The sequence below is a fragment of the Micropterus dolomieu genome, linkage group LG05 (assembly GCF_021292245.1).
Source record: "Micropterus dolomieu isolate WLL.071019.BEF.003 ecotype Adirondacks linkage group LG05, ASM2129224v1, whole genome shotgun sequence".
Lineage (NCBI taxonomy): Eukaryota > Metazoa > Chordata > Actinopteri > Centrarchiformes > Centrarchidae > Micropterus > Micropterus dolomieu.
This window is the reverse complement of record NC_060154.1, coordinates 22,763,775-22,776,394: the sequence shown is the minus strand read 5'-3', so window position 1 is coordinate 22,776,394 and position 12,620 is coordinate 22,763,775. Positions and strand designations below refer to the sequence as shown.

The window sequence follows — 12,620 nt, the reverse complement described above, 5'->3', positions numbered from 1 at the left end:
CGGAAAGGGGAGAAGTTGAGTTAGTAACATGCATTAATGGCATGAAGTTGCATACAGAGGGAGAGAATGTAGAGGAGAGAGGAGCTCAGTGCATCATGGGAAACACCCCGGCAGTCTAGGCCTATAGCAGCATAACTAAAGGGATGGTTCAGGAGCCAGCCCTAACTATAAGCTTTATCAAAGAGGAAAGTCTTAAGCCTACTCTTAAATGTGGAGATGGTGTCTGCCTCCTGAACCCAAACTGGAACCTGGTTCCACAGGAGAGGAGCTTGATAGCTGAACGCTCTGGCTCCTAGTCTACTTTTGGAGACTCTAGGAACCACAAGTAACCCTGCATTCTGGGAGCGCAGTGCTCTGGTGGGGAGCTCTTTAAGATAAGATGGTGCCTGACCATTAAGAGCTTTGTAGGTAAGAAGAATGATTTTAAATTATATTCTGGATTTTACTGGAAGCCAATGCAGAGAAGCTAAATCAGGAGAAATGTGATCTCTTTTCCTGGTTCCTGTCAGAACACGTGCTGCAGCATTCTGAATCAGCTGAAGAGTCTTAATGGACTTTTTCGAGCAGTCTGATAATAAAGAATTGCAGTAATCCAGCCTATAAGTAACAAATGCATGGAATAGTTTTTCTGCATCATTTTTAGACAGGATATTCCTGATTTTCGCAATATTACATAGGTGAAAAAAGGTGGTCCTTGAAATTTGCTTAATGTGAGACTTAAACGACATGTCCTGATCAAAGATAACTCCAAGATTCCTCACAGTGGTGCTGGAGGCCAGGGCAATGCCATCAAGGGAAACTATATCTTTAGATAATGCGTCATGGAGGTGCTTGGGCCCCAGAACAATAACTTCAGTTTTATCTGAGTTTAACATTAGAAAATTACAGGTCATCCAGGTTTTAACATCCTGAGGGCACATTTGAAGTTTAGCTAACTGGTTAGTTTCATCTGGCTTGATCGATAGATATAACTGAGTATCATCTGCATAACAATGAAAGTTTATGGAATATTTCCTGATAATATTGCCTAAAGGAAGCATATATAAAGTGAACAGGATTGGTCCGAGCACAGATCCTTGAGGAACTCCATGACTAACTTTGGCGTGCATGGAGGACTCATCGTTAACATGTACAAACTGAAATCGATCTGATAAATAGGACTTAAACCAGCTTAGAGTGGTTCCTTTAATGCCAATGAAATGTTCCAGTCTCTGTAATAGGATCTGATGGTCAATGGTATCAAATGCAGCACTAAGATCTAATAAAACCTGCACTTTAAAGTACTGTGGTACATAGCCTGTTGATAAAGATAGATTGATCATATCTAGTAGAGAAGTGCTGACTAAGGGTAAAACATCTTTAAGCAGCCTAGTCGGGATGGGGTCTAAGAGGCAGGTTGATGGTTCAGATGAAGAAATTATTGAAGTTAGTTGGTAAAGATTGAGGGAAGCAAAACAGTCTAAAGATATATCTGGTTTTACAGCTGTTTCTAAGGTTCCTGAGTTTAGAGATAAGTCGGTGCCAGTTGAGGGCAGGTCTTGGTGAATTTTGTTTCTAATAGTTAGAATTTTATCATTAAAGAAGCTCATGAAGTCATAACTACTGAGAGCAATGGGAATACCTGGCTTAATAGAGCTGTGACTCTCTGTTAACCCGCACATACATACTCACCTCGCACATTTATACATACGACCCTTGCGCAAATATACATACCGACTCTGCACATATATAAATACTCACCTTGCGCATATATAAATACTCACCTTGCGAATAGATACATACATACTTACAAATGACAGTATGTATGTATGTGCAAGAGAAGTATTCAATTTTGGCCTAGGCGGCTTCTCATAGCTAAGCCTAGGCATCGAAAAACACAAATAAAATTAGTCCGAGTTCAGGACTGTTTCAAAATGCAGGTCTAGTTAAAACTCTGACTTTGTTAAAGAGAAAGAGAGGTAACTTAGGGTGTATTCACACCTGTCTTGTGTGGTTTGATTGAATCGCACTAGAGTTAGCTTCCTCTTTCGGTGCGGCTCTTTTAGGCAGGTGTGAAGAGACCAAGAAACATTTTGTCACCAGAAAAACAAATCCACGAGTAAAAGAATAACGTTATTTCCTGTTGCGGGAATCCAGTGGTTGAGATGGTAGGCAGGGTCAAAACTACGGGGCTGCTCGGCTCCTCTTAACAAGAGGGTAGCTCCCCTAATGGATCATGCGTAAATAGATTTCTGTAGGATATGTGTTTGTGCTTTAACAAATTACTTTCATGATTAGAGAGGCTGCTATCAGTTCATCCTGACCGATCTTGTCGTAGTGTCGGGAGATTCAGCTTACCAATGATGCTGCTGGATCTCGTACGTAAATGCTCACAGCATCTTTCTTAATGGGGAGACGATTCATTCTATTTCACCCCCGCTATTAACTACTAAAATCTTAGTAAGATTAATTGTCTTAATTGAAGGCAAAATATACTTGTTTTTTGTCTGACAAGATGTTTCTTCTTACCAGGCGGCTTTTATATTAGAGAATTTTAATTAGCAAGTGAAATATTCTTGTTCTGTTAGCAGATAATTTTGCTTATTTTAAGTAATATATTCCCCCATTTTAATGCTTTTTCCCCTTGTTTTTGAGAGCTCAGTTTTTGTAGTGTAATTTTTATGACAAAGACCCACCAGATTCACGGATAGAAATCTGCACATCACTATAACCCACCTATGCGGTTAGTGTTAGCTAATATCTCCCTGTGCTTCAGCTGAGCAGGACTGGACAGAGCGGAGTCACGTGACAACACCTGCGGTAGTATGTTTTTAAGGGGAAAATACATGAACACCAAGATGAACACACACAGTGGGGAACAGGATAAAAAAAAACAACGAAATGTAGTTTCAGTGAGTTTTGTTTTTAAATAGGCTGTGTATAGTGTGAACATTTTAACAGTATTTCAGTGAAAGTGTTTAAATTTTCAGACAGGACAAAGATGTATGAGATAGCAGAGAGTTGCCAGTCAAGAAATCAGGTTTCTTTAGACAGATATATTAAGAAATTATATTTATTTAATTATTCAGTAAAACGTAAATGAAAAAAATATGTATTTTATTTTTCTTTGAATATTATTGTTACCTGTTCATTAATAAACAGCAGCCACATCAAGAAATGAAGTGCTACATGATGTCTCATACTCCTGTAATACATTGTTTAACAACTTGGGAGGGTTGGCTCATCTGGACTAACTTACAAAAGTAAATGAAGAACATCTCAAAAACTATCACATCTACTGCATCAAGTATGACCACTGACAGATAATAAACCACATAATACATGAAGTTTACAAAGGCATCTCACTTTGCTTAATTAGATAAGCATGCAAATCTTACCAAAATGTCTTTTTTAATTTTTTTAAATATAAATAACAGACAAAGTTGTATTGACAGCCATAATTTCAGCTTGTATTAAAACGGTGCAACGTTTTTAAAAGGCATTTAGCATGTGAAAGTACAAATGACACATTTGTGTGCACAGTGGCGAAGAAATATCCAAAAAATATGGGGGTTTTTTTATGCAAATTCGGAAAGTATTCATTATTGGTCACTTGATAGGCACACGGTCTTGATATTTATCACCATTAGCAGTAAAAAGAAATACATGTTTTCCACTAGGGCAGTAAAATGTGACATTTAGCTGCTGATCTGAGCTTCCCTGCTGTTACTGTTTTATTGCCAATAATATTCATCATCTATTGGTCTCAGGAAGGTAAGAGCACATTTCTGTCCACATAACAAAGTCACAACAGAGCGCTGTAGAATAACTACATGAAATTACAATACAACTACATATTTTTTCTACCAGCACAGTAAAAGTGTAGCTGGCTGATCTGAACTTTGATGCTGGAAGCTGCCATTTTATTACCAATTAGTGATCAGCTGATTGTCTCACGAACTTAACAAAACCAAAACAGAGCGCTGCAGAGAGCGAGTAACTGCATGAAACTAATCCAACAACATATGTTTTCTACCAGCGCAGTAAAGGTTTAGCTGTCTGATCTGAACTTCCAGCTGTAAGCTACCGTTTTATTGCCAATTAGTGATCAGCTGATTTGTCAATAACATAACAAAATATCTCGGGTTACGTATGTAACCCCTTGTTCCCTGAGAAGGGGAATGAGACACTGCGTCGGTGACGACACTATGGGAACGCCTCTGGGCGTGGCAGGGCTGAACTATGAATGAAACTACTCCAATCCTATTGGTGTTGCTAGAACGGTAGCGTGTGACGGCGTAACCGGAGGCGTATATAAGCACGCAGGCACACAGGACACATTAGCCCTTTTCTATGAAGCAAGGCACTCCAGGCGGGGTGAGGTGTGGCGGACCGACGCAGTGTCTCGTTCCCCTTTTCGGGGAACAAGGGTTACATACATAACCCGAGACGTTCTCCTTCGAGGGAACTCGAACTGCATCGGTGACGACACTATGGGAACCGAGCAGGTAACTGGCTCCACCGCCCGTTCTCTACACCAGGTGGCATTTTAACACATTCCACTTCAGGCTGTACTTCCTTCTCGTGGACGGGGCTCTGGAGTTGAGCAGTGTCTCGACTGGCCCGCCCCTAGGAACTGCGCCCCCTCAGGGGCCAGACCCATAGCTGCCACAGGACGGGGCACGGGTGAAAGGCCTGGTACTCTGCCTGGGACAGCAGGTCTCTCCTCAGAGGGACTTGCCAGGGCGGGCCCTCTAGGAGCGATATTATGTCCGAGAACCACACTCGGGCCTGCCAGACACGGGGCTACTGACAGTAGGCTGACACCGTCTTGACGGACCCCCTCCAGAACCACACTCGGGCCTGCCAGACACGGGGCTACTGACAGTAGGCTGACACCGTCTTGACGGACCCCCTCCAGAACCACACTCGGGCCTGCCAGACACGGGGCTACTGACAGTAGGCTGACACCGTCCTGACGGACCCCCTCCAGGACCCCCGGGGGCAGAGCAACTGGGGGAAGAGCATACAGACGCAGCCTCGGCCACATCTGCATCATGGCATCCAGCCCTAGCGGGGCTGGGGGCGAGAGGGAGAACCACAGGGGACAGTGCGTAGTCTCTCGAGACGCAAACAAGTCCACGTCTATGGGGCTGAACTTTTCGCATAATAACTCCACCACCTCAGGGTGGAGTCTCCATTCCCCGGGCCTCAGCCCATGTCTCGACAGCAGGTCTGCTCCCTGATTCTGAGTCCCAGGGACGTACATCGCTCTGAGGTAGGCAGTCTGCTGGGACCACAGGAGGATCTGATGTGCCAGTCTGCATAACGGGCGCGAGACTTAATTCACGAGACTGGGCCAGGATGAGCCAGTCGTCGATGTAGTTCAATATGCGGATGCCCTGGAGCCTCAGCGAGGCCAGAGCTGCATCCGTGTATTTGGTGAACTTGCGGGGAGAGAGTACTAGGCCGAACGGAAGAACCCGATACTGGTAAGCCGCGCCCCCGAAGGCAAACCTCAGGAACTTCCTGTGAGAGGGACGGATGGAGACTGGAAATAAGCGTCTTTGCAGATCTATCGTGACAAACCAATCCCCGGAACTGACGATGGCGTGGATGGTGAGCATCCTGAACCTGAATCTCCTCAGAGATTGGTTCCGGGACCGCACATCCAAAATCGGACGCAACCCATCCGTCCTTCTTGGGAACTATGAAGTACCGGCTGTAGAACCCGGACTCCCTGACTGGCGGGGAAATAAGCTTTCTGGCCCCGTTTTCCAGCAGAGAGCAAACTTCTTGTCCCAACACCTGGCTCTGCCCCGCGTGCACCGCAGTCCAGACCACCCCATTGAACTTCTGCGGGGGGTGGACCCGGAACTGCAGCCTGTAGCCATCCACTACGGTGCGCAGGACCCACGGGGAAATGTTTGCAAGGCTCCGCCATGCTTCTACAAAATCCACTAATTGAACCAGCCCTTCGGGGCCAGTGTTATGCTTAGGTCCCCGGTGGCACCCTGAAGCGGAGGACCACCAGGGAAAACTCGCCGGCGACCCACGGTGTGTGAGCCCGATCGTTTTCCAGCTGCAACCCCTCGAGGTGGGCAGACTGGTGAGAGCTTGCTGGCGGCTAGCGTGTCCCGAGCGCCAAGACGGCGGGAAAACAGAGCCTGTTGCCTGAGCCGCCACAATGGATGGGGACCTCAGACCCATCTTCTTGGGGGGCTATAGGCAATAGAGTGCCTCGCGTCCCAGGTTTGTTGAGAGGGACTACGGGAAGCGACGCTTCGCTTCTGGCTCCGGCAGTAGGAGCTAGACAAGGGCTGAGCTCGTCTCTCTTCAGCCGTGATATGATATGATATGATATTGCCCTGCTGACGACAGCATCCACTACCTCACCAAACAAGCCAGTAGGAGAGAGGGGCACATCCAGGAGAAAAGCCTTCTCCTTCCCCTGGATGCCCGAGAGGTTGAGCCACAGATGGCGCTCCATAGCCACCAATGCTGCCATGGAGCGGCCAATGGAACGGGCCGTCTCCTTGGTAACACGGAGTGTTAAGTCCGTAGCTCTACGGAGCTCAGTCAGGTCCTCCTCAGAGGGACCTCCCCCTAGGTCACAGTCTTTGAGAAGATCGGCCTGGTACACCTGCAAGGTGGCCATAGTGTGCAGGCTTGCACCAGCTCGACCCGCTGCCATGTAGGCCTTGCCCACCAAAGCGGATGTCGTCCGACACGGCTTGGTGGGGAGCGCCGGCGTCTGAAGGAATGAATCGAGGGTGGGAGAAAGATAGCACAACTCATTGTGTAAATCAGGAAAGAATGGGGAGGATCGACGTGGGGGTGGCGCTCGGGCTGCAGAAAAGCTCATTGAGGTTACTGCCAGCCCGCGGCTCCTTCCCCGCCTCTCATAGCTGGGCGCGGACTGATGACGTCGGCCCGGCTCCCGGAAGTCATCCTTCATGATGACTAAACACATCTAGCTTCTCAGAATCAGACTGTGCAAGCCTCTCCAAACTCATACCTCGGGCGGGAGAAGCCGAGAACGGGCTCCCAAACGGGGAAGAGAGGAGGCAGAGTCAGCAGACGAGGACCGGAAAAAGGCCTCAGCCGTCCCGACGCCCTCGGAGATATCACGCTGCGATGACCGTAGCAACCGCGGGGCCTGAGCCACGGGGAGAGCGCATCCGACCGTCTTCCGAAAGAGAGCCGCACGAGACCTCAGCACACTCAGGGACCGGGCCTCGCCATGGCCGCAGGCAGCCCCCTCGAGAGCTGCCTGGGCGTGCGACATCCCCAGACAGGAAGCGACTGATTATGCAGTCACTTTCAAGAGTGTCTTTGAGCGAATCCCCGTAGCTGTGACTTCGGGCATGTTCACTGGTGTAACAGGGACACTGCGCTGCTTGTCATCATAGAAACAGATCATCATATTTTGATAATTGCACCTTCAGTAATATCGACTGATATACATACGTAGCCAGTTTAAAAAATGCCATATATTTTGATAAACTGATAAGATATAAAGCATGTGATCTAGTTAAAACAAATACATTGTTGTTAAAATGCAGTTTACAAGCTATTTCATAAAAGATTAAAAAGGTACAGTGTAATAAATATGTTTGACATATGTGCAGTTATTAACATTTTATTTTGAATAGTTCTGTGTAGTAAAGAGGAAGTAGTATGTGAGAATAAGGATAATGGTACTGGTTATTCATTGGTCTATGTGGGCGGGTTCAGAGGTGCACAGGAAGAGAGTAAAAATGTACAGAAAACAAGTGGGAGCTGCACTACGAACAACCGCTAAACGTGTGTGAAGTTCATGCAATGTAGTATCTAGTAAGTTGGTGTCTTAAGACTATCAATTCGACAGTCTTAGCACAGATTATCATCATGTGTACTTTTTGTGAGAAGTTAGACATTTCCGCTAGATATGTATCGTACAGTTGTTCGCGGCGTATTGTAGCTTGTTTGCTGACAGTGTTTTGTGTTAGCATTCATTAGCAAAGTGAATGGACTTTTATTATATTATTATAATTAGCCACTGTATAGCTAACTCAGCTGTATACTATTGGTGTAGATCACTGTTTGACGTGAAAACCCTGAAGAGTTATCTGATAGTTACAAAGCCAAAGCTTAGAGTTCTTCAGAACAAGGGACACCGACCACACCAGTTTGGATGCGTGTTTGCACTCCTGTTCACCACCAGAGACCTAGAGACTTGTATAGCTACAGAGCACGGACAGACCACACCATCTTTGGACACCTGCTTGCCGTTGTTTCAGTGGATACCGGGAAAGACTGTTGAACTCTACACAGTGGACTGAACTGTTACCTAAGGTAAAACTCTTTTATTCTGTTGTTCCTTTGAGTGAAGTGGACCAATAGATTAATTATCGTTGCTCTCAAGCATCGCAACAGGCCTGCAACGAAGCTTGGGGTTTTTATTTTATTGTAATTTTTTATATGCCAGCTTGTGTATGTGTTTGTGCTTGCTGAGGGGGATTAATATAATTGCTTTACCCTGGTATTCAGGAATAGGGATATTCCAAAGAGACTGAATATAAATTTATTTTATTGTTTATGTTAAAGTTGCCAAAGTAAAGTGGGGATTTATTATTTCTAAACTAACCCTGATGTGTTGCATTATTATTCTATGCTTAAGTTATATGAACACGAGGTAAATATTGGTGTGTTGTTGACAAGGTTGTACATGTATTTTATTGCTGCATGCTAGTTACTCCAATGTAGGTTTAGTGTGACTTTACAGAGCTAATAGAAGTTAGATAAGCCTAGCCTAGTGATAGTGGTGTTACAAATTCTTAAATACAGAAACCCAAGGCAATTAAAAGTGTATAGAGACCAAAGATAGAGAGAACCTTATTTTAAGTATTCAGTTAGTAGTTGTTTTTTTTTTTACACCCCTCACATTTTGTAAATATTTGATTATATATTTTCATGTGACAACACTGAAGAAATGACTGCTGGCAACAAAAGTGAGTCCACCCCTAAGTGAAAATGTCCAAATTGGGCCCCAAGTGTCAATATTTTGTGGCCACCAGCACTGTCTTAACCCTCTTGAGCATGGAGTTCACCAGAGCTTCACAGGTTGCCACTGGAGTCATCTTCCACTCCTCCATGACAACATCACAGAACTGGTGGATGTTAGACCTTGGGCTCCTCCACCTTCCGTCTGAGGATGCCCCACAGATGCTCAATAGGGTTTAGGTCTAGACATGCTTGGCCAGTCAATCACCTTTACCCTCAACTTTAGCAAGGCAGTGGTTGTCTTGGAGGTGTGTTAAGGGACGTTATCATATTGGAATACTGCCCCGCAGCCCAGTCTTCAGTATGTCACAGTACATGTTGGCATTCATGGTTCCCTCAGTGAACTGTAGCTCCCCAGTGCCGGCAGCATTCATGCAGCTCCAGACCATGACACTCCCACCACCATGCTTGACTGTAGGTAAGACACACTTGTCTTTGTACTCCTCACCTGGTTGCTGTCACACATGCTTGACACCATCTGAACCAACTAAGTTTGTCTCTCATCAGACCACACTGGACATGGTTCCAGTAATCCATGTAATTGTCCATGTTAAATTTTCAATGACCAGTATGAGAGTGTGAGAGCTATAATACCAAATTTAACACACCATCATTCACACTAATGGGTCACATGACACTGGGGAGGGAAAATGTCCCAATTTGGACATTTTCACTTAGGTGTACTGACTTGTTGCCAGCGGTTTAGACATCAAGGGCTGTGTGTGTCATTTTGAGGGAACAGCTATACAATTATACAAGCTTGCAAACTCACTATTTTACATTGTAGCAAAGTGTCCTTTCTTTAGTGTTGTCACACAAAGACATAAATATTTACAAAAATGTCAGGGGTGTACTCTTTTGTGAGACTGTATACTGTAGCTGTTTACAAGAAAGGTTGAGTTGAGGACAACTGGACTTGGTTGTAGACTTGGCAAGACAGTTCAGAACTGAAGAAACCTCTTTGATGAGATTTAAAACGTCTTTAAGTATCTATAACAAAGTCCAGTTGCTCTTGATTCAACTTTTATTGGATAACCATGACCTGAATAATTGATAATCTTTACAGATGTATAGGTTTCCCTAACCCTCTCTCTCGTTCTCCCTCTCTCAGTAAAAGAATCAGAGGGAGATTCAGTGGAGCATGAAGATTATCTGTGGGGATTTTGTACTTCATATACTGATAGAATCTGGAGTTACAATACATAACTACTGTTCTTAATAAACCAAACCTTAAGCTAATGATGTGTACTGTCTTAGTGGAAAAATTGCAAATGCACTGTTTAATTACCTCATATTTTTTAGTTGTTCTCTTTAGTGATGGTAAAGTTGTTGCTGCTGACCTGAGTCAACCATTTTTTATTCCTCTCCATGTCAGCTGGGAAACCATACATTCGTACTCCTTTTTATGACCAACGGGAGCATCCCCACGCTGCACAACAAACCATGCTGCAGCCTGTATGTAAGACAGGCACCAACCACTTAATATGCTGTTTTCTGGGTTTATTAATTTATTAAATACATGACAATCATTGATAGCCACCTGTCAGTCTCCTTTTGTTCTATCTGAAAGTCATAAAAATTACATTAGTCAGTAAGATCAATTAACCCTGTTGCCACGGGATTGCTCAAAGGATTGTCAGAAAATTAAATCTGATGTAAACTTTGAAACATCGTGGAACACAGTTTCCAAGGTAAGATTAGCCTAAATATTTAAAGGTAGTTGATTATCTGTGAATATGGACTGTGTATGCCCTCAAATGGTAACAACACATTTATCTTAAATAGCGATGTAATCAATTAAACGTGTCAGTGTGCTGGACACAATTAAATTTTATTTATATACCGCCAAATCACAACAGTTATCTCCCAGTGCTTTTCATAAGAGCAGGTTGTTCCTGTTCCTGATTTTCGCAATATTACGTAGGTGAAAGAAGGTGGTCCTTGAAATTTGCTTAATGTGAGACTTAAACGAATGTCCTGATCAAAAAACGTCTCGGGTTACGTATGTAACCCTGGTTCCCCGAGAAGGGGAACGACACTATGGGAACGCCTCTAGGCGTAGCAGGTCTGAACGTGAATGAAATCACTCCAATCCTATTGGTTTGTTGCTAGAACGGTAAGGTGTGGCGGAATAACCGGAGGAGTATAAAGCACACCTGTACACACTCATCATTAGCTTAAACTATGAAGCAGGCGCTTCAGGCGGGGAGAGAGGTGTGGCGGACCGACGCAGTGTCTCATTCCCCTTCTCCTGGAACCAGGGTTACATACGTAACCCGAGACGTTCCCCTTCAAGGGAACTCAAACTGCGTCGGTTACGACACTATGGGAACGAGATACCCACTAAACCGTGCCGAAAACCCCGCCTGCCCCGGTGTGCAATAAAGTGGCACGACTAAGAGGAGAGCGCACGAGTGCCAGGTGCCGAAGGAAGGTCAAGACTGTAAAACCGAACGAATGTGTGCGGAGTGGCCCAGCCAGCCGCTACACAAACATCCTGCAAAGAGGCCCCGGAAAGGAGGGCTTGAGAGGCCGCCATGCCTCTGGTAGAATGAGCCCTCACAGCCACAGGTGAAGGCAAACCGCGCACCTGATAGGCCAGGGACATAGTCTGAACAATCCAGTTGCTAATAGTATGTTTGGGTGCAGGGAGCCCAGCCCTGGGGGACCCAAAACACACTAGCAGCTGGTCAGCCTTCCTCCAACGGGAGGACCTCAGAGTGTAAATACTCAGTGCTCTAACAGGGCAGAGCAGATGAAGTCTCCCGTCCTCCGCCGTCACATGAGGTGGAGGATGAAATGCCTGCAGCACTGCGGACCCTGCCGCACAAGAAGGCACTTGGATGTATCCTGGATGAGGGTGCAGGATAGCCCTCATATTCCCCGGGGCAAACTCCAGGCTTTGCGGGAAACCGAAAGCGCTTGGAGAACCCCCACCCTCCTCAGAGAGGTGATAGCAAGGAGAAAGGCCATCTTGAGGGTCAAGTGCTTAGCCTCAGACTCCAGGGGTTCAAAGGGGGCCTCAGCCAACGCCTCAAGAACCACCGCCAGATCCCAAGTGGGAACCTTGGACCGAGTCGCAGGTCTCATCCTCCGGGCACCACGGAGGATCCGTGTGGACAGGGCCCTGGAGCTGAGGAGGGTCTCGACTGCTCCGGCTGTTAGACCCGCCTCTAGGTACTGTGCCCCCTCAGGGGCCAGACGCACAGCCGCCATACGGCAGGGCAAGGGTGAAGAACCCGGCCCTGCGCCTGGGACAGCAGGTCTCTCCTCAGTCGGACCTATCACGGCGGGCCGTCCAGGAGCGACATGATGTCCGAGAACCACACCCGGGTTGGCCAGAACGGGGCTACGAGCAGTAGGCCGACATTGTCCTGGCGGACCCGCTCCAGAACCCCCGGGAGCAGAGCGACTGGGGGAAAAGCGTACAGACGTAGCCTCAGCCACGAATGTACCATGGCGTCCAGACCCAATGGGGCTGGAGGAACGAGAGAAAATCATAGCGGGCAGTGCGTAGTCTCTTGAGACGCAAACAGATCCACGTCTATGGGGCCGAACTCTCTGCACAAGAGCTCCACCACTTCGGGGTGAAGTCT

General features: G+C 46.2%; 1 protein-coding gene and 1 long non-coding RNA gene across 6 annotated transcripts in view; one reads left to right on the top strand and one right to left on the bottom strand.

The window, feature by feature from the left end:
* ncanb (neurocan b) overlaps positions 1–12,620 on the bottom strand; it is a 220,533-nt gene that overhangs the window by 181,535 nt on the left and 26,378 nt on the right. The gene's annotated exons all lie outside the window — the stretch shown is intronic.
* Positions 6,760–10,559, top strand: LOC123971078. Its single transcript, XR_006825121.1, has 2 exons — positions 6,760–8,316; positions 10,136–10,559. It is a non-coding gene; the product is annotated as an uncharacterized LOC123971078 (long non-coding RNA).